This window comes from Strix aluco, chromosome 1, assembly GCF_031877795.1.
Source record: "Strix aluco isolate bStrAlu1 chromosome 1, bStrAlu1.hap1, whole genome shotgun sequence".
Classification (NCBI taxonomy): Eukaryota; Metazoa; Chordata; class Aves; order Strigiformes; family Strigidae; genus Strix; species Strix aluco.
The window spans coordinates 54,331,877-54,357,421 of NC_133931.1; the positions used below are offsets into that span (position 1 = coordinate 54,331,877).

Sequence of the window (25,545 nt, forward strand, 5' to 3'; positions counted from 1 at the left end):
AAGTAGTGATCTACTGATTCAATAAACCGCATTTGTCATTCTCAATTTGTTTTACCATTTGGATTTTAATTACAAATCAAGTACCTAATCTAAGATGAAACTAGATAATTCAATTTATGCCAGGTATATGTTTCCAGAAAGTAATCAATCTAACATTTTAGAAAGAGGAAGAAAAAGGTTTTCTTTTAGTTCATTATAATTAATTTGTTTAAATATGAGTAAACCACTGAGAAAATAAATACAATCAAAATAAAACAGCCATACAGAACTGTATGTATAATGAGAGCTACTTAATATAAGAAACATTGGATTTAGAATTTAAGAGCTAAAGAATACTGGTCTTATTGATTTTTTCTTGTTCTCTGACATGCCACAACTACACAATCTTACCATAATATCATGTGGAGTAAAGGTTAGTAACTGAAAATAAAAAACCCACCATGTTGTTGAAGACTGCAATAGTCAGGCAGTGCAGGATGAATAAATTCTTGTAGTAGAAGGATATCTGGATACAGCAACAATTTTCTGTGTTCTCAGATACTCAGGCTATTGTTATCTCAACAAGAGATCAATTCATTACCCAAACAGTCTCAAGATATTAATTTGTCTAACCCTAAACCAGATGCTCTGTCAAATAAGGTGATTTCTAAAACTATGCATGTTATATCTGTTTCTGTCATGCTTTCCCCACAGCATGTGCTTCTTTGCTTAGTGTTGCTCTAAGACACTAACTCTTGTCATGATACTTTAAGAAATCTGACTAGTGTCACCACGTATCAAAGAGTGAAAGCCAGATCAGAAATCTTGCTGAAGGACAAAGTTCATCCCTGTTAGAAATTTCCACCGAAAAAAGAATGATCCTACAATGGTTCAATAGCATCTGCATGGAGGTGCTGGTTTTAGTATCACAGCTTGCTTATTTCTGGTGAAACAAAATAGCTGCATATCCTACAAAGTTGCTTAAATGTATCTCTCTTATATTGGATTGCTCCTGATCTTAAATCTAAGAAGCTCTATAGTTACTTAAAAGTCATATTTCAACCCAGTGGCGTTCTTTCTTGATGTCATACTGACTGCCTTCAGTACTGCCTAGTATTATTTTGCTTTTGGACAGATTCCACACCACATATTAAAGAAAATATGTTTTGACCTAATCAGTCCAATTTGAACCTCCTGGGACAGCTAGGTTGCCCCATCTCCTTGAACATACTTTCTGAGTTGTGTTTTCAAATGGATAGGAAGAAAGAAAAAATTACATTTGTTATTTTTACAAAATGCTTTAGGAAGCTAGATATACACATATGCATAAACACACATATATAGCATAATGTAAAGAAATGTGATATAATAATTACATGATTTTGTGCAAGCATTTCTCAAGACTCATTTGGCCAAAATCAAGATGTGAACTCATTCAGTTTATCATAAAGCAGCACAACTCAACTTTTACTGTGTTCAAAACCTAATTTTAACAAGGTCTATCCATCAGGAAGCAGTGTTCCCTCCAGACCAGAGGGCACCTTCATGCAGTGCTCTGAAGCTGAAGTCACAACAGCCTTACAGGAAAGCATGATGCTTCTCTGGGGCACGGGAGCAAATTAGAGTGTATCATTTGAATAGCTGCATTATAAAGCTACTGAAGTTAACAAGGATATGTATTACTTTTTGGCTCATTTGCATTATTGCCTGCTCACTTACAGAAACCAAAAATCCCAAACTGCTAACATTTGCACTTTCATTTTCTCAATCACTAACATAAAACAATCAGCTGCTTGAACGTAGGGTATCTTCAACTCAAGTACCAGGCTGGAATGTCTTGATCTTGAAAATGTAATATTTTTTAAAAATTGGCTTATGTTTAATTCCTTTTCCAACATTGGACATTACAATAGCTGCTTTTTAGTTTGAGGTTTTATAAGCTGCGCAAAGAAAACGCCCAGCAGTTGTCATCAATAATTTGTCTGAAATACATATTGCTTCATCTCCTTGTTGGACTTGATAGACCACAGGGAAGATCTACATGATAATGATGAGAAATGCAGCAATCAGTGTAATTTTTATTCTGATAATGATATATAGTTCATAAGGATAACAAATAGCTTTTATATACTGATACAGTCCCAATAACCTAATATTATAACCATGTTGTCACACTGATGTCTTGGATAAACAGATTTCCAAAACATCTATGATATATCAACCACCACATAAGCACTTATTTCTCTTTGTACTTTATATTCAACTCATTTCACTGTTATACAAATTATGACCACTTATACTCTGAGTTTTTAATGCTGGGCTGACATAAGCCCATTTTCTTATATAACAAAAAATAAGTTTAAAAAACTGTTGAGCAGGACACACAAGTTTCATTAAATGTTAATGCAAGCAGACTATTCATTTTCTACATTAATTGTTTCTTTGTAGTTAATATGTGCATTCTTGAAAAAAAAAAAAAAAGTTAAGAAAAAACCCTAAAACCTCAATGTTCTAGTTTACTGCTCTATACTTAGTGTCTACCAGGCAGAATTTGGATTTCTAGAGCCTCACAAATCCCACTTTGTGACTAAACAAAACTCAGGACAGAATCCAGTTTTGATTCACGGGATACACTGATCTTCCTCAACCACAGGTGAGCTTTACTTTGTTCTCTGTGACCATCCTATTTCAGATGCATATCTCTGAAAAGTAATACTAGGAAATTGGCTTGCAAATAGTACTTGTACTGATTACAGATCTGATTTACAGGATGGGTGGCTTTTAGCCATGCAGAGCCTAGGCAGTGAAGTGTAAAAAAGAAAGAAAATACATCATTTCTATGGTAAGGGCTGCAGTGTCCAGTGACAGCAAAATTACTGCTTGTACTGGTGCATGACTGGATGTTTAATACGTCTATGTAGCCTCTAATACAATGTAACTCTCATGGAGGTAAAATTGAGCCAACCAGACTCACACATTTAAGATCAAAGTTTTCCTGGTGAGAGACAATGGTCTTGAAGGAATTCTTTATATAGACAATATTATAGAAAACCAATAAATGCTTAGTTGATATATTTATCTAGTCACATTTCAGGACCTCCTCTGGTCAACACATTCAGATCACAGAGGAAGTCCTGAAACATGACTGACCATTTCTGCTTTGGCAATCAAATCAGCTACTGAAAGCCTCACAAACAAAGCTGTTGCTCATCTGCTCCGTGCCATCTACATACACAGGTCTGGTCTTCCAGTCTTTTCCCTACCAGCAGCAGAAGAATGGAGGTGGAATAGCATCCTATTACTGTAACACGAGTGAATCACAGTCATCTTATTAAACAGATGGGGTGTAACTTCAACAACAATCTCAAGTAGCTCCTATTAGGTCAGAACGTTTTTTTAGCTATTCTCACGTTCAAATAAACCCACTGACTCTGTGAACAAAAGAGGTCACTGCGGCAGTACAGTCTAACCTGCTGTGTAATGGATCAGAGACCATCTCATACTACTTCACAGTGCCTTCGATCAAGCCCCATTTTCTGAATCAAAAGCAGCATACTGCTTTTAGCTTTGCTGCATTTCTAGAGGAACCCAAGAGATCTTTGTGAATTTGATGAGTACATTTCAAGGATGTCTGAGCATCTAATTCCCTAAATTGTTTCAGCAATCCTAGCCTTAATTCCAAATGAAATCTTTTAAGTTACAAGAATCCACAACACTGGTGTTTAAAATGCTTAAAAATATGGCCTTCACTTCCATTTCTAGTTTTAACTTCCACATACTGGATCTTTTTTGTTATCACTTGTGAATCTCAGAAGTTCAGTATTTTGTTGCCTTCCATAGTGAGAAAATAATTTTCCAACTGCTCCCCCCAAACACTAAACCATTGTTTTTCTTCTCATTTGATCCAATCTCGTGGCTTCTCCCAAAGTATCTCCAGTTTTCAACAAGTTTTTCAAACGTGAGTACCTTAATGAAGTATGTCCCAGAGTGGCCATATTTGAAATAGAAAGGTGACCCTCTTGTATTTGTAAGCCTGAGTAGTGAATTAACCTGTCAATTGCAGAATCCTGTTACAGCTGGTAACATACCATGCCCTCAACAACCTTTTAAAATTTTGATTTATGGGATCACATCCCCATTTTGTACTCCTTTATTCTTGAACTGCCTAATTCTTAACCATAATATTTGTCTATATCTATATCAACAAATATGTTCTAATATACAATTACATATTATTATAACATACAAGATATAATTACAATAATATATTTTATAATATATTAAATGTAATGTGTATATAATATACCTATTATTCTTATATCGATATACAGAATGATACTTTACAAACTCACCCAAAACATTTAAGCAACTCACGCTCCTCACTATCTATTACTTCACCAGTTTTTGAACTGTTTCCTGACTTCACTTTTGATGATTTTATATTTTCTTCCACTCCTTGAAATTGCCCTGATTTCCAGGATTTACAAGACCTGAATTTCAGTTATTGAAAGAAATTCCTAGCTAGCTCATAAAACCTAGTATGAATTATTTCATTGTGCTGATTTTGTAACACTGAAATATTTCTTCTCACTTTTAAAATAAATAGAATAAGACGAGTATTTGCAGGAAATTTCTAGCCTACTTAAACTTCATCAATGTGCTCAGATAAATTAATGCTTTAAGAGCAAAGGCAATTCAGAAATCTTCAATAATATAAATGATTATACATTTTGTTCCTGATAAATGATACTCTGATAAATCGTTTTCCTTGTTTTTTTTTTTTTTTCTTTGGTCTTGAGAACATAGTCACTACATCTTGAATACCAGAATTCTTTGTCATGTCCCTACTGTGACCCACTGCTATCCTGCCCGTTCCCCAGATCACTAGCCAGCTTTTTAAACTGTGCCTGGAGCAGGTAGAAAGAAGCTAAAAGAGCTGGCAGGAAAGGGCAACAAAACAAAAGATAAATAAACACTGTACAATAAAAATAAAACAGATTGCAGAAACAGTTTAAAATAATAACTGTATGGCAGAGAGAGTTTCATATAAAATAAGGCTTTCAGAAGAGCAACATTTTGTGCTACCCAATGAGTTGGAAGAGGCTATTAATGCACCTTGGCCAGACTTTCATTATTCAGAAAGAACAAATTTATCTTTTTATTTTGCACAGTGCAGGTTCCATCCCTGCAACACTGAACTAAGAAGATTATCTGAATCAGAGTTTTTATGATGTTATTGCTTTAGTTGCTATAATAATATAAAAATATAAGGACAGACCATATAAGGACAGATGTGCTTCCTACACTCTTTCCGGTGTGAGGATACATGTGGAGCCCCTGATTCCATGGAGCCATTAGGAGGTGGTGAGATATTTATCACTGTGCCATTGTTTGCTTATGATGTGCAATGCAAACCTAAGACAGACATCTCTCACTGCATCAGCAGCCTAAAACCAGTGCCAGTTCCATAGATCAGTTTGTTTCTACAACAGGTGAATTATTTCAGGGATATGATTTTATACCATGGGAGTAAATAGGATTCCCCACTGTGCTCAATTTGAAATCTTTTACTGGAAGAGAATGATGGGAATACAAGAAATATTCCTTTTCTCAGAATCAATGGTGTAACTACTGTTGACCCACCATGACCCATCATGCAAGCTTCTCAGGCTTACAGGCTTCTTACTTTCAATAGTGTGCACTTACAAAAATAGGCATGCTGGGTGAATTTGAAGGCCCATTGAGCTACTGTCACAAACAACGGTGGAAGGAGATGCCTAAAGAAGAGTACAGAAAAGCATAAAAAGGTTGAATAATTCTGGTATTTCAAGCTAGAGATGACCTCTTCTGAGGCTTGAGAGACCTTACAAGACTGTTACCTATCTCTACTACTATGTTCCCTTGGCCTTAGAGCTGCCACTCAACAGTCATGCTCTCACAAGCAGGTGTACTTTGGCTGTGACCTTCACTGCAAAAGAAAGTCACAAGGAAAGGCATTTTAAAATTAAAGGATCATTTAGCAGTCCGTAGGATCAATATAAAGTAGTAAGAAAAGGTGTAATAAATAACAAAGGACTAGATGCTTAAATATTTAACCTCACTTCCTTACCTATCTTCTACAACCTCATACTTATCAAGGCAATGGGAGGTGGGCTGGGAAGCAGTCAACCCTGTCTTGAAGTTACTTTCCCTCTCTTTTCCTGAGCTTGTTTCTCTGAGTTTACCAACCTGTTTACTTTCTTACTTAAATAAAATGAAATAAAAATTAAGTAATTATTTAAAAGAAACAATAATGATTTAAAACTTAAATCAAACATTCTGGTTTGATACCCTGACACAGTTTATATAAAAGCATAAATAGACACATTTCTTTACTACTCTCTGATCAAATACTGCAGATGTAATGTAGTCATGCTTTAAAGACGATGTAATAAAATAATTGATCTCAAGGTTACAAAATTTCTCTATTTCTACAGAAGTTAAGGTCAGCTGTAGAAAACAGAGCCTTCCAGCACTCTAAGGCAATTTCCTCTACCAATTTCCCACCTTCCACAAAAAAAAATAAAATCAATCTAGATGACAGAGGAAGGACCACACCTTCTAGAATTCAGTCAATAAATATCTGGATGACACCAACTGTCAAAAGGCAGGAGATCAAAGGTGCATTTCTGAAATAAATTTTGATACAAAAATGATTATAGCTGTGAGGAATTGTTATCTATTTCTGCTAGATGTGATAAAGTGAAATTTTATTCAGACTGATGCAGAAAAAATGATGGCCTTAGGTATGTAGTAAAACAAACTTCCTCTTTATTTTGCTCTTTTTCCCCCTAGTTACATATTTAACTTGTGTAAGCAAATTCATCACAATTTTTATTACTCAAAGATAAGCCTCTCTAGTTTCTAGTTATTAATGATTGTATCCTTATTTCTCAGTAGAAATAAAACTTTTGATACAATATTTTACTCTATATCTTAGCACCTCTCTGTCTGCAGTTTTTGATATTTTATCTACCTATATACTTTAACTCCATTTTCCCTTATGTCTGCACAGATCATGATTTTTCAGAGTTGTCACTATTTTTCATTGTTGTCACTATGGCACTCAAATCTAAGGAGTGTCCAGAAGTAATTTCAGTATTCAGCTCATCCCAAAACATTATGGATATTCCCTGGCCTTCCAACTTGCCGCAGGATGTAAAAATGCATTTGGCTCTTTACATCTCATCAGGTCTCTCTTGTTGCCTACATACTGTTGCTCAAAACAGTATCTTTTATTTTGATGTTTGGTTTTCCCATAAGTAGAGAAGGAAGTAGAATATATGAAATGTCTTTTCATTTGAACTTTCCTGTTTTATCTAATAGACAAGACAATTCACCTGTCTATCTCCTTGTCATTTAAGTTTCTTTTCTCCGATTCATAGGCTTTGTATATCCAATCAGGGAATTACCATTCAAGCTATAATAAAAAGTCTTGTCTAAATTTTTCTTTAAAAACCCCCAAGCAAGTTATGATCTGTTTTCAATTAGCACCCAAAAGGTGGTTTTTCTTTATATTTGATTATACTACCTTTGCCTCATCTAAGCTTTTGTGCCTTCTCAGTGTACTTTACCTGAGGCAATACTTCTAATTTTTCTCATTACAGCTGTTACCTTCACAACAGCAATATTAATAAAATACCTTACACTTCCTCTTGTACTGCATCAAAGATCATCATATCTTTTAACTGGTAATTTGTTCTCTATGTCTTGTGTCCTTTTTCCCTAAGGAACAGTATTTTGAAGAGCCTGAGACTGCTGCATAATTAGATCATACAAAGCATCCACTATCCTATCTCCCAATAAGACAGGAAGACCTTAAGATTAAATTTCTTTCATACATTTTCCCTGTAGAGGATTAATTATATTTCTTTTGTTTGGCCTCATTAAAGTTCAATTTCTTCTGCGTCCCTAACATTTCATACAGATTCTCCTTATCTACTTTTTCAAAGCCTAGTCATCTTCTCCCTTCTGATAAACATGTCTTGATGTAATGGCATATTTAAGTTCCATCTGCATCTCTCGTGAACAAAATTCACAATAGAGTAACATACGTTGATGATATATTCCTTATGAAAATAAATGGACCTCACTCTGTTCTTTCTAATAAATATATCACTTGTCAAAATACCTTCCTCACTGACATAATGTTTTCTTTTGTATTCCTTTGTTATGAGATTTCTTATGCTCCTACCACACGTCCTTTTGCACGAAGCAAAAAGTCCCCTTTACAGATGGGCAATAAAGTGATAGGAAGCCTCACAGAAACTGGTGTTTCTTCTGAGAACCATCTATCTCCTCAAGGGAGTAATTAGTTTCTGTCATTTTGTCCATTCAGATTATTCTAAAATGAATGGTATTTTTTATGTAGTTCTAACAGTGTTAATAGTCACATTCATGATGCTGTGTCCCCCAGTATTTCTCTCAGCTTTACATTTTTATGAGCAGTCAGTTAATTCTCCAACAAACCAGTGTATTTACAATAAAAATCACTCCCTTCTGCATTCTCCAATATGACTCTCTATATTGAAAGAAGTCATTACACCTCCTCCCAACACTCAGTGAAAAAAGTCTCTATGCCACCCTTCAAGCAGTTGTGCCTTTGCTTCTTGTGAGTAAGCAGAGCATTGCTATATTAGAAGTGTGTGTGTCTGTATGTACCTACAAATACCCTCTCCAAAATCTTAAATGCCCTACCCAAAACTCGGTGGATCAACTAAATAGGTGGACTCTACAAAATGTCATAAGAAGCATCAAATTTACTAATGTAATGAAGTCACGTTTACTTCTTAATTATCAAAAGAGGAAACTACCAATACTCAGGTGAATTTCAAGTAAAACTAATGCAGAAAATGATACGTGAGATTGTTTTTGGAAAGCATCTGTCATGATGTGTGTGAAGTGACAACATGTATTTTGACATTTCCTAATTTCCACAGAGGTGTGTGCGCAGCCTTAATAATGTTCTTACTGCATCGTTCTTAACTTCCTTGACCCTTTGAAAAGACACATGCCCAAATCAGGTGCATAAACCAGTCAAAGTTCAGCAAAGCTGTAAGAAACTGAACACTGGGAATGCTGGAGATAGTAATTTTACCCAAACCACAGGGAACTAAGGAGATAGATTTTTTTGGTGTGTGTATGAAAATGCATAGTAACTGATATAAAGATTGTAAGTGATAAGTAAACGTATTACTGCAAAAAACAAATTCCCAAGTTAAAAACCCAACTTTTACTTGGGAAAATCACATCACTGCCAACATTATATCACCATTTCAATGAAGTCTTAGATTTTTACAGAAGGCCAAACTGAGGCAAAGGTAGCTGAACTGACCTAATTTGTTTACATTGTCAGAAAATACACTAGTTCCAAGTCCTATTCTGCAGAGAAAATGCACCACTTTTTCCTAACGTATATGTGCCTTAGAAATATATGCTTGTAATGTATAACTACATACATGTATGCTACATATATAACATACAGAATCATATATACATATATATTATATATAATAAATCATCATGTATAGAGTTTTATGGCTATGGAAATGTTGCAGCAGCATGGATATTTTCTTCTCTTATAGTAAGTTTACTAAAATACAAAGCAATTGTTACTGCTGGATAATTAGATAACACTCTAATTGTAAGAAATTAAATTTTAAGTGAGGTATCCATTGAAATTTTTTATGTAAAGGAAAAACAATGAGTAAATACCACTCTGGGGTATTCCAGAGATGCAAAATATTTCATTCAGTATCTTAAAATTATACTCCACTTAGGGAATTTTAAAAGCTAAGTATGGTATAAATCCTGATATTCCCATAACCAATTATATAAGTAATTTATTAATTTAACATTATAACTGAATTGCTTGTTACTGAACTGTAAACAGTTGAACATAGCATAGTTCTAAGAGTTACTTTAAAAATCATAAGCAGCATAACCATCACTTTAAAAAGAAATATAAATTAAAAATATTCTCCCTGTTCCTAGTGCATGTATGTTTAAGTCTGTCATGTGGCAACAAAGAAACAGGATATGGAAATGTTGATTTTAATTTGTCTCATTATGAATAGCTGTGTGAAATACCCATACTTTAGACATTTCACTGCTATTCAATTTGTGTTCAAGAGGCTAGAGTTGCTAGAGTTTGGCTTATCTTCACCATGTCTACCAGATCAATAAGGTCCTGTTTTTTTGCAGCTCTTGGTGTAAAAAAAAAAAAATCTGTGGAAACTGTGGAAAAGGAAGTTCTTCCCCTACCAGAGCTTCTACAGGCCGTTTCAATGTTGCTTTCAAGATGCTGCAACCAATCCCCCATGCTGTCTTCTGTACTTCATTTTTGGCTCTGATCTCTCTCTTTCATTACACTCCTCCAGGTCAAATTAATCCTTTCCTCTCATACTCTCTACACTCACTCTACAGCTATGGCACATCGAGCCCTATGGGCCTCTACTCAACATTTAAGATTATATGCTACTTTTTTATGTTCATGTCAGACTCATGAAAATCATTCACCACAATGTTCAAAGACACCTGATATTAATGCTGCCTGCAGACCTAGATAAGTACAAAGATGGGTTATCATATATATAATTTTCTAAGCCAAAATAGCAAGCTATCAGGCTACCTTTATTTCCATTAAAGCAGTTCAGAATTTGCAATCATTTGGCTTCCTGACTTTTACAAGTAAATCTGGAGAAAAATGAATAAAAGTGATGCAGAGACAGATCAAGGAGAATGATCAGAGAGTAAGAAGAAAGGACTCACCTCCTTTAGTCAGTTTTCCATTTTATTTTGTTTCAATAGTTAAAGAGGGAAGAGATTTTTTGCACACTCCTTAATTCAGATGTCAGCTCCAATATTTGATGCTTGACTGTTCTGAAACACAAAGTGTAGCAGTTAAAACTATTAGCCTGAAACAAGATAAAATTATTAACATGCAAGCAGCTACACAGCAATATATGAACGGTCCATGGCAAAATTTTCACGTGGTACCACACTCTCCTCCTTGCAAGTAAAAAGCACAAAAACCGAATATTTAGATTGTATAATGCTGCATTTGTGGTGTCATCTCCCATGTTTTACTCTCCCTACACAATGCATGAAGAGTTTGTTGGTTCTTTTACAGAAAGATATAAAGACAAGTTACATGTGATTGCCTCAGTAAATCTACTGACTCTCCACAAGCTCACCTATCCCCCAGTCTCAACCTTCTACAACTGTTTCTGACACTACATAAGCATGATGGAGTCCTGCTGCCTCTGTCTAGAAAAGCAGAGGAGAACAGTGAGAAAACCTGACCAACCACCCAGCTGTATACACAACGTGTCCCTACCAGAATTCAATGGGTGGCGGACAAAACTGCAATGGCAAATAACTGCACATTTAAATATATAATTTTTAAAAATCATATAAACTGCAAATACTTCATTCCAAGCCATTTTCTTTCTCTGGTATGGAAAATGATATATATGTTTTTCCCTTCTTAGTTCTCCAGTACTACTTACTGAGACTAACAGAAATAAATGATTTTCCTCTGTGCTCTATATTTGAGCTCTATGAGTCATCTCACTATTTCAAGTTCTGTTTCCCATCACTTAAAGGTCTAGCCTATTTTATTTTTTTTTTTTTTTAACGTGAACAATTTGTAAGTACAAGCCACAATAAGCGCAAACATTTTTTCTTGTAAATGCAGTTAACAGCTCCAATCAAACTTTTACTGAGAGGCATAGTGAGAGAAAAAATGTATGGCTAAGTGTGCTTTGATACTAGCCTCAGACTATACTGAAGTACGATCAGTACAACAACTTTTTTATGTGCTGAAAACTCCTGTTATTTTACTCTCTTGATGTTCACTCAAAGAAACACTTTTACACAGACCAGTTAACTATTGAGCACTAGTTGTCACAAAAAGCAAAACCTTTCAGAGTAAAAACAACATGCATATATTACAAACTCGTGTTTATAAAGCCAGAAGAGACTAACAGGGTCAGAGTCTGATGTCCCACTTCCCATAAGCTAGAAAACTTTCTGAAATGAACTCCTTTGGAAATGGCATGCACATCTTACTCAAGCATCAAGCTTTGGATTGAAGTTCTTCCAAAGAACCACTAAGAGGACAAGAACAGCCTCTATACACAAGACAAGTTTATTTCTGGGAATTCCTTAACCTCATAGGCAGTCAAATTGATAAAGGCTGCAGTCTGCCTTTTGTTACTGTCTTTTTAATTATTGTGAGACCCCTTTCCAAGACAAACTAAATTCTGACGCTGGTTCAGAGTCTCTGAAATTAATGCCAGAATAGAAACACATTCTGTTAGTACTCCAACGGCAGCACTTTGTGTATAGCTGGCATTGAGGGTCTGCCTCTCCCCTGAGGTATATAACCATCTTTTGTTGTATTTCTTCTTAAGTCTAAAACTAACTTTCCTGTTCTTTCTGTACAGTTGGTCTTTAAACAATGTTTCTTCCTTGGTTGTGCAGGTTTTTGTGTCAGAAGTGGGAGAAAAATACGTTTAAAGCAGGAAAATGTGATGGTAAACCCATCAGATTGGCAGTGGGATCAAGAGAGAGGTACAGAATCAGAAATTACTTTTAAATCATTTCAGAAAGGCATAGATTTCCAGTTGACAGGATCTCTTTTGAGAGAGCCTTTAATTTGATTACAATATTAACTACATCATAACCATTTTGGATTTTCTTTAAGAGTATAAAATTGACAGAGTATATTTAATTATCACAAGTAAACTGGATTGATTTTTCCATATAAGATCTCCTCAGGGAGCTTTCAAAGATAAATCTCTAAAGGATCAAGTTGGGCAGGTCTTTATGCAGAGCCTTCACTTGTAAGGACTGCTCTGAACCCACTGAAACTCCCATGTTTGAAAATTTGCTTGAGAACCTTGCTGAAGCTGGGCTCAGATGGGTTTCTCTTAGCTGACAGAATTCACTTGGATAAGAAAAAATATTGAGTTTTAGACTGATATGTTTACAACACTTTGAATGACGTTTAACTGAAGTACAGAAGTACAAACTGTAGGGTACTTGATCCCTTTTGATTAGTTTTAGACTGTTGCTTTTTCATGAAATAAGAGGACATTACGAATTGACTTTTTACTCAACAGACTGATCTGAAACTGCTTCATAGCCCGCATTTGCCACCATAGCAGGAATCAGACTTATCTTAACCCCCCCAGGTTCTGGCTAAGTTTTAGCACACAACAGTGACTCAAATTACCCAGGTATTATATGGCAGATGATTTACAAAAAGCAGAGTCTCCAAAAACAGCTTCTAGGTGACAAATAGTAACTTAACCTTCACTGTGTGGTTCTAGCTAGATTTGTTCAGAAAGACAGCTGGAACAAGTGCAGTGAAGTACAGGAACAAAGAATAACCTGGAACAGGTGCTCAGGGAGGCTGTGGCATCTCCATCGGGGAGATTGAACACTCGGTTGAACAAGATACTCAGGAACTTGATGCAATTCTGACATTAGCCCTGCTTGAGCAGGGGCTTCTACTAGATGACCACCTATAATTCTTTTTATGTAAATTATTCTGCAATTCTGTAATTCTATGAAATAAACTCTAATCATGTCTGTACCACTCCTGTGCAGAACACAAAATTCACAGTGCGACCATTATCATTAAACTAAATTTCAGTGCAAAAATGAAGGGCAGGTCTTCCAGTGTTTTGTTACATAGTAAGCCACTTGATTTCTCTTCTATATGATGCATCTTTACATTCCTGGGGTTCTGCTATCATATGCCATTTTTAGTTAACAAAGATATATTGTAAAGGGGATGGATCAAATTTTTACCTGATTTTTTTCTTTCCCATGTTTTTTTTTCCTACTTCTCATATTTCTGTATTTTTATTAAGTAAAAGTAATTCCTAGTGAAAGTGCACGACTATCCATTTTTCTGTAAGCAATATCAGGATACCAACCTACTTTAACAGCCCAAATCTGTTCCATTACAAGTATGTACTTAGACGGGCTTTATATACAGTGCACCCTTTCAATGAAGGTACCTAAGGTGGCAAATGGCAGATAACCTCAGATGTTCAGAAGAGGCCTCTTTCAGAACATGATTTAGTGCATATCACACCACTACCATCAATAATTTTTTTACTTTTTAAGCACTAGGCAGGAACCTCATATATTTGCTACCTGAATTATAGCAAAATAGCAATAATTACAGAAAAGAGGACTACCTAGTAACCACTGGCAAATGAACTTCTAAAAATTTAATTAGAACCATATCAGTGTAGTAGTAATGGGAATACCATAAAGCTTAGCAATGAGCACAAAACAACCTTCTTCCTATAAAGCCAAGATTGCAATATTACACACACTTATTCCACCTCATTTGTAAAATTAACAGTCTCTCTCAGACAATTAAAAATCACGCTGAGTACTGAGCCACAGTAAATTACAAATATAATTAAGTAAATAATAAGAAAGCCCAAGTCCCTACTTAAATACACTGCCAATTCAGCTAATCCAAGCAGAGCAAATATTAATGCAATACTTCAATGTCTACAGCTCAGCTCCTGATCTACAGTAATAATAACACACTAAGATTTTGTCTGTAGTCAGAGCAAACTGCTTATTTTCCCCTAGACAACTGGAGCACCAAGTTACCAATAATAAGCTGCTCGTATCTTCCATCATCCTGCTGATGAAGGTGGGCAGAGAAGATGAGCACTTTTAGCCTGATTGCATTTGCTACCAATTAGACGGACGTAGTCTTTTGACTATACTTTACTCTAAACTGAAAAGAAGGCAACCTGAAGCTATTTAATGATAAAGGATTAAAATCAGTGCTGATTAAAGGGCTCTGCAAAGTGTGAGTTTAATTATGCTGCTTTAGGAAGTCACTAGACAATCACTAGATTTCACATTCCCTTGTTTCTGCATCCAAAGAGGAAACAATTCATCCCTTGAGAAAACCTTCTGATTTCAGTAGCTAGCACAGCAATGGGAAAAAGTTTAAAATTCTGAATCACTGATAACTTCAGATAAGTACCATGCAAGAAAGGAAACGTGTCTAGAATTACGCTGACAGCACATGTCACTTGCCAACAATGTACACTAGTGCTGATATGCACTGGTATCTGTTTACAAGCTCACAGAGAAAGGATTAAATACCATTTAATTCATTCAAACTTAAGTATGTATTTATACCACTATATAGCACCATGTGAATGACAGACACTTCACTGTCTCACAGCAGTTGTATTATTCTCAGCCCAACCTCATAAATATTAATTACTTTTGAAACTGAGTTATAAGTCTGCACAGGACATAAAGGAAAAATCCCAAGCATAGGCTTTCCCTCAACACCAATCCACAGAAGGAATAAAATATTCTCTATGAAATGTTCCTGCCTCAGCACCAGTGGGAAGTTTTGCAATCTCTTCTAGTTGGAGGTAAATGGTTTTAATTTGCTCTCCATTGTAAGTGAAAGAATCAGTTATATAAAGCCTTAATATTTCCAAATCTGTTTTGCAATAAGGAGAGGCTTCCACAGCTCCTCACCCAAGACTGCCCCCCTGTGAGATTTTTCATGGCATGTGCATGAAGGACTTGGGTCAAAAGCAGGCAGAAAACTAAAACTGAGGCAAATTTTTAAAAAATCATAAACCCATAATCTTCTGTATCCACCACCACCCTGAGAAGTCTATGTATTTTAAACAGGAATAGTTACAAACTACAAAACTAACAACTGTCCTAAAGAGATGAGAGAAAGCAAAAAATCTGAGTGCAACAAGCGAGAGAGCAAGGAAAGAAAGGCCACAGGCAACACCTATGGTCATGCTCTCTCCCAACAACTGGTGCATTACTCCTGTCGATAACTCCTCACCCTGCCTCGCTTGTGTCTGGTAGACACAAGTACTTCCAGCGAGGTGAAACTTTCGCCTTGCACTGACTGAGGAAGAGCCAAGCAGCTAACCCAAACAGCATTCACTGCTGCCATGCAAAAAGGTCAATGAAATGTGAGTGGTGTCTTGACCTAGCAACTAGGCAGCTGGTATGCATGCAATATCATCCCAGTTTCAACTGTGTTAATGGCATGATCAACAGAAGAAAATACATAAAACAGTCTCATGAAATTTGTAGAGCACATTAACAGCCAAGGTCAGTCAGCCTGCCACTTGCTCCTAAGGAAGGAAACAGGAAAGAAAAAATTTAGCCCACGATTATTTTATATAAAATAATTTCAGTGTGAAGCACTGTACAGAGACTGTCCAGTCCATCTCCCCTTACCATTTGATATGTATATATATATATATAAATGTATTCATTCATACCACATATGTGGTGGAAGTCTCTACATCATACCTGCAGAGTCAAGTTAAATGTTATAAAAAACAACAACAATTTTTTTCTTTCACATACTGTTGTATATCTTATGCAAGTTCTGCCTAAAATACCTGTATATCATAGAAGTGCTTCTAACACAACTTTTCCAATTTTTAAAAACCGGTGTACCTCAAATGACATTTCCACAAATGTCTAATGCTCCTTCCCAAGTTATACTGGTCTCCACATTCCTCATAAAGCTTTTACATTGCATCAGTTCACTCTCACTTCTGGGAACATGTATAGAGCAATATGTCAGTAGTACTGCAGAATTATTGTGGTTTTAAACTACTATAAGTTTTCATCCCTCTCTTCCTCAAAACAGTGTGATGGGCAGTAACAAATTGGAAACAAAATCCAAGGTGTATTGTTTTTCACACTATACAGTGAAAAGTAGACAGCTTCAAAGTACATCTAGAATCTGCATGTGAATTTTAAATATGTCCAACTCATGTTTGTATTGTATGAAGTCCTACTCCTGCAATCATTGAAATTCCCTTTGCTTTGAAATGCCAAAAATCTGTTTTCAGCCTAAATAGCAATCATGAGGCATTTGTTAAGTTTTTGATACTGAACATGTTAAAAAACTGCATCCAGCTGTTGCAGTGAGAAATTTTTGATTACACAGTTGGTTGAAAATATGCTGTATAATAAAGAAGTCTACTTGTGCAGCACAATCCGGAATCTGCAAACAGGGGAATGCTTTGATAATCTAGTCACAATTTTCATAAAGGTTACATTTCTCCTAACACAAATCAATGTAACAGACCATCTTTCAAAATATTTAAGAGAACAGTTATTTCTCTTTAACATTTCCTGGTGAAAGAATGTCCTATTTCTTTTCTTTCACCAGGTCCATGTCATTTCACACTTGCTCTGGAGACAAAGCAAAACATCACTGTGGATATATGACAGAGACTATCCCTGCAAATTGTCATGGTTAAAACATCTGGCTAGGTAGTGGTTTTCCCATACAGTGGGCAATTTTTTTTGTTCAGTCATCATCCATTGGTTGTACTTAAACTCAAGCCTTCCCACCTGCCAAACAGGGCTTTGGATACTACACTGGATGTGGAAAAACAGCTGTTAACAGAAAATTCATTTTCTTTCCATCATGCTACTCTGGGTAGTAAAATGAAGAAGGTTTACTCTTACGTGAATTCCCACCAAACGAAACCATCTTAGGTAGTCAAGGCACAGCAGAGTTCATGTCTTAAGTCCTGCATGATTAAACATTGCTTTTGTTAGCAGAGAATTGCCTTTTTTAAAAAAAACCAGGGTAAACCATGTATTTTTCCACATCAACAAGTTGAGAACAAAAGACGTAGGCAAGTTCAAACTACCTTGTCAGTAGAGCTGATTCATAAGTCTATGAAACAACCTCATATGTCACTATCATAAATCATGGCAAGTGGTCATATGTAAGTTCCTGGTGTACACAGAAGCAAATGAAAAATTACAGTATACGTATTAGCTTATCTTTATTAATTATAAGTTACACTTTTTTTTTTTTTTTTTTTTTTTTGGAAACAAAGTAACAGACAATACTGCCAGATTGACCCTAAAAAGATTTTTCTCTTTATTTTGTGCTGATAAGTAATACACATCAAGACAATCTTAGGGAGTCATGAAGGTGGTACCTTAGTCACTGGAGTTTGCTGCTGGCCTACCTCTGCTCACATTGGCTGCCAATATTGCTGTTGATTTGAATGGGAACATAGGTTGAAGTAAAAAGCTTTTGAAAAATCCCACACAGTGTAATCAGGTTTATTATATCTAACTACACAAGCGCTGATTTTCAGCTATATTTTACTGTGAGAAAATTGAAGAAATCACCCAATCATGAGAACTTTTTATACATAATTTTGATTATAGACCTCCCAGTGTACCAGTATGCAAGATGATTGTACAAGGACAAAGAGAGAATACAGCTCCTGTAACTGCGTGTTGTATTTGCTTAATTAGTTTATTAACTGCTTGATTAGCTAGTTTTTGCAGTACTTAGGAAACGTAAAGCAGTAATAAGTGCTAATTAATCACATTATTTATGTAACATTCAACTACAGCTGCAAATTGTACACATGTAACAAAAAAATATGAACTGCACAATGGTGAAGAAACAAGACTACATTGCTGGTGAACATCTTTCATCAGGAAAAATAGAACTGGAAAGCAGTTACAGGTAGCAAACAGTAGCCTGGAGCTGTGGAAAGCCTGCTTCACGGCAAGTGACAGAAGCAAGAGATGAGGTGAATGAATGATACTAAAAGCGCTGGCCAACTGCTTATATTAAGGAGAACATATGGTGGAAAAGAAGCAGAACTGCAAGGAAAAATGACAGTTTCATTGAATTGCAAATGAGAGGTAATAATTTCAACATCCACCGTGACAGAATACTTCTATGTGTTATTATAAGCTCTGGTGGATGCTGTCTTAGACCAATTCATGAATTGGATCATTTGATGCTGCAGCATTTAGTGAAGTAAGGTTGGAGGTGGAAAGGTGCTCCTGCTAGCACTTTCTGATGACCTAATGAACCTGCTCTAACTGGAACAGCAGTTTCTGCTGTCAGAATGACTTAAGAGCTGAATGATAAAGGGGAGACAGCATTTATCACTCCTTCCAAATCCAAAATCATGCATAAATGGATGAAGCAAATGGAACAGAGTACCTAGTGATGGTAAAAAAGCAGGAGAAAGGGTCTAGTGATATGAAACATACAGAAGAGATACAGATATCTGCTGCTCTAAGAATAAAGTTGAGTTCTACAAAAACACCTGAAAAGGATAAGAAACTTCACATCATTTATACCAAAAGTCTAACACTTGATAGTGAACTTCCGAAGAAAGAAAGAAAGAAAGAAAGAAAGAAAGAAAGAAAGAAAGAAAGAAAGAAAGAAAGAAAGAAAGAAAGAAAGAAAGAAAGAAAGAAAAAAGAAAAGGCTAAAGTATTCTGCAAGAGTTCATTTGCAATTTTCAATTAATTTGCTCAGCCACGTTATTAATCCTTTTGATATTTAATTTTTGTGATCATGTCCTACTGATTCTTCCTTTTATTAGTTTAGGGAATTAGCATTGTTTTTATTATTTATATTATTTATGAAATTCTCTTTAAGATTTAGTGCTGTGGTGGTCTGACCTTGGCTAAATGCCAGGTACCCACCAAGTCGCTCTATCACTTCCCCCCCTTCACCCCTTTTTTCTCAACAGGGCAAAAAGGGGAAAGAAAATAAGATAGGAAAAAACCCCAACCCTTGTGGGTAAAACAAAAGCAGTTTTAATGTAAGCAAAGTGAAGCAAAGGTCCACGCGTGGAAGCAAAAAGAAAACAGATTTATTTATTCTCTACTTCCCATTAACAGGCGATGTTGGGTCTTCTCAGGAAGCAGGGCTCCAATACGAGTAGTGCTGCCTCGGAGGACCAAGGGTGACACCCCCCCCCCTCCTTTTTCCCAGTTTTATACTTGAGCAGACGTCATATGGATGTCGTATGGAATATCCCTTTGGTCAGTTCGGGTCAGCTGTCCCGGTTGTGTCCCCTCCCAAGATCTTGCCCACTCCGTCCCACTGTGGGGGGGGAAAATGTCGGAAAGAGCCTTGGTGCTGTGTAAGCACTACTCAGCAGTAGCCACAACACCAGTGTGCTATCAACACCCTGCCAGCTCCCAACATAAAACACCATGAGGGCTGCTACAGGGGAAAACCAACTCTGGCTCAGCCAGACCCAGTACAAGTGCTAAGGCAAAAAATAAAACCCTTCCAAAATACTTCTCCCATGACTTTCAATTGTAAAGTTTTACAATGAAAAATAATGAGAGTTTAAATGTACAGCTAGATATTCAAAGGTAAAACAAACTAATGGAACAAAAGATGAAAAATCAAATTAACGTATTCATCATCATAAGTAAGAATATTCACAGTCTTAAACACAATTATTTCTACAATATCAAAAGTTTTCCACATGATACTAAAGAAAGTTTTAATACAACTTTATAAAGAGTTGGATTTCTGTTCCTTATTTTTTGATTGGTTTATTTTCTTAAGCCTGCCACTATATGTAAAACAGCCTGCAGAGATGATTTAGTACTACAACATAAAAGGGTTTTTTATGTTGCTTTAAATATAGAGAATGCTGAAAAATCTGATGGGTGCATCTCTTGAGAGACAAAGAAGCCAAAACCATTTTGTGATACCATTGTTGAATTTATGTAATAATGCACAAGAAGTCCATCAGAGTTCATTTGCAATTTTCAATTAATTTGCTCTGACACGTTATTAATCCTTTGTATATTTAATTTTTGTGATCATGTCCTACTGATTCTACCTTTTATTAGTTTGGGGAATTAGCATTGTTTTTATTATTTATGAAATTCTCTTTAAGATTTAGTGCTAAGGCAAAAAAGGATCAACCTCGTTAGGTATTCCAGATTTTATATTATTTACCATAATGAGGGGAAAATACCCTGGAATCAGAGTTTTATTATTCTGGAAGGCATTATGAGCACTCTCCCTGGAGAATCAGGACCCTCCAGACTCAGGATACATTGCAACCTGCATTATGCTCAGGTTACAGGTTTGTGCTGAAATGATGAGGCAAGAAGCTATTTTCTTTCACGAGAGCTGAAGTTATGACTCCAGGAGCTATTCTTCATCTGGCATATCTGAGCCCCACTGAAGAAAACAGAGAGTGCGAAGCTTATTAGACCCTACATGATCATATTATTTTGAGCATAGGAAAAATATGCTTTGAATGGTTGCTTATTCTAGCATTTAAGGAAATGCAGCTGGGTGTTACTTCTAAAAGCTTTTGGGCTTTTTTTTGGTTTGTCTTTCACAATCCTTCCAGAAGATAAAACTGCACAGCAAAATGCACATCTTCAGTTTCTTCACACTTTAAAGCTCCATTTTATTCAAGCTGGCACCTTCTTGCAGTTATTCCAAATTTTGTAAATAGATTGTAACTGTGTGTATGTCTATGTCTTAGTGAAAAAAAAAAAGATTTAAAAAAAATAATTTTTTTTTTGGTTACCATCTGGAGAAATTCCACAGTCAACAGATCTTGTCTTTTGTTAGCTGAACACAACCATCTACATGCACTAAAACTTGACCATGTGGGGCATGAACTGATCGCTTTATGTGCGGAGTGACATACAAACTGCTCAACTATGTACCTTGTGCATTTATGTGCCCCTACACAAAGAACAAAAGGAGTTGGGGCGGCTTTTTCTACCAAGTTTGCACAGGAACAGCTGTTTTTTAGTGTCTCTGGGCTAGCAAATTTCATAGAAGTCCCATAGAATTCAGAAAACACCCCTGACAGATAAATCTTCATGACATGCTACAAGAAATTTTATTATTTAAGCTTGTAATGACAAGCTGGATGTTACATGGTGCATGACCCACAGTCCTAATGAAGACTTTGTAACAGAACTGACAGTATTCTAAGTATATTCATCTCGGTTTTGACAGATCACTTGGTAAATTTTGCACTAATGGCAAATGACAACCTTAGGATGGAAAACCATCCTCAAAACATTATCGAGTTGTTTCTTCAGATGGCTCTTGCCTTTTTCCATTTTGTAAACAGTTAACTAATTACCGTGACAGCAAAATCAAGTCTTGATATGAGAAAATTCCTTTCAACAGATTCTCTGAATGAGTACAGGGTTTTCTGTTTTTGTTTTCCCAACCCATGCAAACATACTCCTTAAACCCTCTAGAAAAATTATTCTCCTATTTGGAACTTCCTCGCTACTGACTTTTCAGGTTCTCCTTTTGTTAACCATGTTTCTCTAAAATCCTGATACTTAAAATGTAGTAATATTTATTCAATAACATATTCAGAGATGGATAATTCAGAGATATTTTCAACATGAGCTCTTGATGAAGTGATTACTAAATACACTGGGAAACATGCAATAATGGCTCTGGCACAATTTCCATATAATGTTGGCTGAATGTTTGAATATGTTCATTTTGTACTTTTGCGGTCTGAACTGTTGATTTGTAACATTGGTTTCTGTCAGCTAGAGTACAGAAGATGTCATGGGATCAGAGATGGTTTCATTCTAGGTTAGTGAATACAAAATACCAGAACAATACGATGCCTAATTGCTCCAGCACTTGAGTAACTTCCTGTTGTAGCAGCGACTTGTAATACAAACATCCAGTGCGCATATCTGCTTGCTTTTGGTAAATATATTTTGTGTTCTGGACTTCCTCAACAAACTAGGAGTATCTAGGTGTTTAGTATCTGACTGTCATGCAGAATCCGTCCCTGAATGACAGCTTTCACTTACATATGCTGGCACTCAAAACTTCTCACACTGTAGCATATTATAGACATGGCTTGAGTAGTAAGACTATCCATCCATAAAACCTAGCCTGTGATTTGCAAAGAAATCTTCAGATGAGAAGAACCTTCATTTAAACTGACATGGACTTCTCCACTGAAGTTCCTCTTATCAGAAAGTTAAAAACAAAGTGATGAGTCAATTGTAGACTTGAAGAAACAAAGGTGTATTGTGAAAATTCAAATCACTACATTGACTGCTGAATGAATGATATTAATAGCTTGTGAATTAGACTTCAGGTCCAAAGTGACTGAACTGCTTCACTCAGTACTTAAAAATGTTGTGGCAGCATTACGAATGGATAAGATTTCCCCCAAAAAAGACACAATACTTGTTCTTTTAAAATAATGTTAACAGGAAAACAAAACAAGTTTAAGGAAAAAAAGCCTTGATTTTGCATGCAACTACAATGAGCACTGGATTTCTGTCCAAGAAACAAGTATGATTTGAAGAGTTTTTAAATAGTTTCCTAGCATTTTTCTGAGTAGCCTGTAGCACTAAAGTTGTGAGCCTGATTTTGGATTTGCAACCAGAATGAGTCACAGCTAAAGGTTTTTAATGCACTCCTTGTATAAGACATGGTATCATGACATCACTGCCTATAATTTGCATTCACTGTAGATCACTTTCATAAAGAAATAGCTATTATAATTGCATAAAACTTGGTAAAACAGAATTACGCCAAATGACTTCACCATGATTTGCTTTCATCTGAATTTTTTCCATTATTAGGCTAATAAAAATTAGCCTTGTTACTTGTCTGAATATTTTCTAGTTTTTTGTAAAGGCAGATTTTTCAGTTGAAGTTCTGAACTACAAGATGAACAGTTAAACCTCTAAACCAGTATATACTGTTCTGCTGATCACAACACCTGACAAAGCATTCAAAACAAACACACTGGGACAAGAAACATAGATATCACATTTTCCAATATCCTGCTCACTGAACTCAAACAAGTCTTCCTACACATTATTCAGAATTACTACTGTGCAGTATCTTTCCTGAATCCCGATATCAATAAGCATATGTTAAAGTTGGCCAAGCCATCAAAAAAAATATACAGTAACCCATGTGATTTACCGAAGTTGATTGTAAAAATAGCCAAACTTCTTTCCTTACAACCCCATTATCCACAGTTTTGTCCCAATAACACAATTTTCTTTTTATCTGGGAAGAATTTTTTTCTCAAGAGTAATTCTCAGGGAAAATGTTCTGTAGCAGTTTCTCCACCAGATCTGACCAGCAGTCAATATACCCTGGTACCATATCTGCAGCAGACGTCAAAGCCAGGAAAGTCAAAGAAGATCCAAGTCATACAACTGCTACCATGTGCCTTGCCGTAGGAGGGCTGATCTACTTCAGTTCCCAAAGGTCCAGCTAAGGTAATGCATGAGATTGGCTGTAGGTCAGTAGTTCAATCTACTTCATCTATGTGAGTCATTATCTTTCCTACCTCTTCCTTGCACATTAACAAAATTAAAATATCTTTTTCTATAGTTACATTTTTCCCCAATACTTTCTTCCATTTTGAAGGCAAAAAAGATACAGTTGGCAAGTTTCAACTATTCAAACTATTGAAACTATAACTTCAAACTATTGAAAAACACTCAGTATCTTGAGATCATAAACATTAGATCACAGCAATCCTGATGGATAAAGGATTTTGCATGTAAAATCTTGAGCTGGTATCATATCTGTTTTGAAACCAATTAATTAATGTGTCATTCCATACAGAGAGATGATCTGAAGTGCCGTAATTGGCAATTTCATTGGCAATACTGAAGTGGAAGCTATTAAGATTGTAACCAAAAGCTGAGGGAATGATATATAATAACAAGGAGGATGGTGTTTATAGAGATGTTGTTTATGCAACAAGTTGCTTACCAGCATGGCAAGCAAGCGTACCCTCTTTGCAAGAAACTTGACAGAGAAATCCTGTGTATTTGTGTGTTGGGTCTCTGATGCAAAAAGGAAGGTATCAGAAGAATTTCTGTTGTGCACTTGTGCAGCCTTATCTTGGAACTCTGCCATGTTTAATTTTTGAATACAAGCATATTGACAAGGTTAAAACAGTTTTCAGACAAAGTAAATAATGTTATAAGATACAGAAGAAATTATAAATATCCCAACTCAAATATCATATACATAATTTTTTTTTTAAAAAGCATCTATTATGCAAAATAGCATTTGTTTAGATTTTTCTGAGGAAAAAAAATATTAGCAGTTTGTCTTTTTTTAACCACCCAGTTAAACACTGATTCCCTGAAATTTGGTGTCAACTGCAGGGCCCTCATGTCCTCTATATCCTACAGAGCATCAGTATAACCTGTATTTCCCCAAATCACAGCTATTTCAATTCTATAAAGGATTCTTCTTCACTCCATTTTAACTGTCCTTTTAGTATGTTAAGTGTCACATGCATGTACATGAATTCACAATACCTCTGAACTTAAAATCTGGATATGTGGAAAAACTACATTGCAGTTTTGCCTGTGCAAGGCTGTATAGATAGTGGTAGTGATGTGACAGAGCCTACTGCAATAGGTCAGTCCCGTTTTTCTCAAGTTTCTTTAGTCTCAGGTTAGCAAGCTCTTCCGACTCAAGTGAAGTTTGTATCCCATCATCCACAGAGATTAAATTTCTGCAGTGAAGGATGATTAATATTTTTTCCTACTTTTCCCTTCCCCAAGTTGCTTGTGTTTTCAAAACTTGCAAATAAGTTACAGAGTTTAATTTGACAGCAACTCACTTTCTATGAGTACCAGACAGCCGCACTCAAGGAGGTCAGAAATTCTAATCTTACTGGT

The 25,545-nt window shown here is 35.8% G+C and overlaps 1 protein-coding gene across 3 annotated transcripts in view; it reads right to left on the reverse strand.

The window, feature by feature from the left end:
- The window catches only part of DLGAP1 (DLG associated protein 1), a 434,783-nt gene that overhangs the window by 254,535 nt on the left and 154,703 nt on the right, over positions 1-25,545 (reverse strand). For all 3 annotated transcript variants that reach the window (XM_074821449.1, XM_074821461.1, XM_074821455.1), the window contains one exon: positions 10,789-10,899. The gene's annotated coding sequence lies outside the window, so the exon portion shown is untranslated. The remainder of the gene's footprint in view (positions 1-10,788; positions 10,900-25,545) is intronic.